At 39.9% G+C, this 2,224-nt stretch overlaps 1 non-coding gene across 1 annotated transcript; it reads right to left on the bottom strand.

The window, feature by feature from the left end:
* Nucleotides 1-587: 587 nt before the first annotated feature.
* trnae-uuc lies at nt 588-659 on the bottom strand. The gene has a single exon. It is a non-coding gene; the product is annotated as a tRNA-Glu (tRNA).
* Nucleotides 660-2,224: the final 1,565 nt, after the last annotated feature.

Here is a 2,224-nt window from a genome sequence, read left to right on the forward strand (position 1 = left end):
TTTCGTAACATTTGTAAAAGTGCACATAGAGTCTTTCTCATTCAGTGAAAGGGAAGCAAACTGTTCTCTGCATATATGAATATGTCTGTGGTTGTATGTGTATTTATGCTCATGTCTGTTTATTATTATAATTATTTTGTTACATTTATGTATGCAGTAGTTAAATGGTATTTAACTACTGTACATGAACCTTAGCGCCGTATTTACTGAGACTACAGATGTAAACGAGCTGCAGTTCATCTGATTTACAGAAAGTGCATCTACATGAGATCTGACGCTGTTGACATGTTGCTCATGTCTGGAATGAAGCAGAGTACAAACACTTTTGGATCTGCAGTCGTTATATGTGAAGAAATACGAGTTAAATATCCTGATGTCATCTCAACAAAAAGATCAGTGATTGATTATGAAAGATTGTCTTGTCTTGTATTTATTGGGACCATTTACAGTGTTAAACATAAATGTTTAACATTTGATGTGCAGCAGCAGATTCAGCTCAAAGCTCATTTTTCATCTGCAGGTCACAATTACGACATATAACAGCACAATAACAAACAGTACAATTTAAAAGCAAAAAAAAAAAGCAGTTCCCATACCGGGAGTTGAACCCGGGCCGCCTGGGTGAAAACCAGGAATCCTAACCGCTAGACCATATGGGAGATTTCTGGTAGAACTTTCAAAGTTTTCACAAGATAGTTTTTATAAACAGATAATATGACAGCTAATAACTATAACTGGCTGCTTCAGTCACATCGCACTGGACTGGTCAGAGGTCAGAGGTCAGAGGTCAGGGTGGATGGTGCAGGACTCTGACAGCAGAGACCCGGGTTCACATCCTGAGTCCTGTGTGTGATCAGGTTTGGTTCAGGTTAGTGAAAGATGCTGGTTTCACTTAAATGTTCGTAAACACGTTGAGCTTTAAGTCACTGCAGACTTTTCTCTGTATTACATAGAGACCAGGATCTTTCTCAGACCTGAACCAAGAGTCTGAACACAAACCACAAACACTTTCATGCTGCTGCAGTTTCTACCAGCAGAGATTTTACTGCAACATCTGATATTTTGGTGGAAAAAACTAACTCGGTATGTCGTCTCTGGACATTTCACTCTCACGTTCAGTATCAACATTTTTGCAACTTGCAAAATATGTTAATTAACAACATTTTCTCATTGTGGTGACAGAAAATTTAAATCAGACAGCGTTACATTTCCTGCAAAACATAAACATAGCACAAAAAGTAAGGAAATTAGTGTTTGGTAGATTATTTCTTTGTTGTAACAATGCTTCTTGGCAATAAATCTTATGCCGTTGGAAAGCCTGTTTATTTCCCTTTTGAATGGTGCCACATTTGTAAGGAACATGCATTTGTGGGATGAGCAGCAGAGCTGAGTATGTGGGTTGCGCCCATGAAAAATTGCCAAATCTTCTCTGCCATTGCAAAACAGCTTATTTTGCTGTTGCTATTGACTCTTGTTTTGAGCTTCTGGTACCCCCAGGTGCTGCCAGGAGGCCTGTCATGACTGTCCTTCACCATCAGGCCCGTTTGCGCTGGTGTCAGCAACACGTGCACTGGAACCTGAACATGTGGAGGAACGTTATGTTCAGCGATGAGTCCAGATTCTGCCTACAGCAGTTGGATCGTAGGGTCAAAGTGTGGGGAAGATGCAGAGAAAGCTATGCTGATTGCTGCACCGATAGAGTAACATCTTTTGGTGGAGGCAGTGTGATGGTGTGGGGTGGCAGAGAAGATTTGGCAAATTTTTCATGGGCGCAACCCACATACTCAGAGCTAGTGCTCATCCCACAAATGCATGTTCCTTACAAACGTGGCACCATTTAAAAGGGAAATGAACAGGCTTTCTAACGGTATTTTAGATTTATTGCCAAGAAGTTTTGTTACTTTTTGTGCTGTTTATTTGCTGTTTTACTTGAGTCGTATACGAAGGTAATTTCGTGGAGACAGAGATGGTTCCTGAGCTTTGCTGAAGTACATTTGTAACCATTAAACTCTTTCTCTCTCTGTGTGATAAAACAGAACTGCAGATTTTAAACCTGCTTTTCTCAGATGTTCTATTTCAGACCCAGTTTCCTGCTGCAGTTGTCAAGTTTGTATTGATAAATCAGCTTCAGCAGATATTTGTATAAATTTACATTCCCTCCTCACATATTTTGCGCCTCTTAACAGGGAACACTTTAAAATACATATTGCATGAGCCCAAACAT

The sequence above is a fragment of the Thunnus maccoyii genome, chromosome 3, assembly GCF_910596095.1.
Source record: "Thunnus maccoyii chromosome 3, fThuMac1.1, whole genome shotgun sequence".
Classification (NCBI taxonomy): Eukaryota; Metazoa; Chordata; class Actinopteri; order Scombriformes; family Scombridae; genus Thunnus; species Thunnus maccoyii.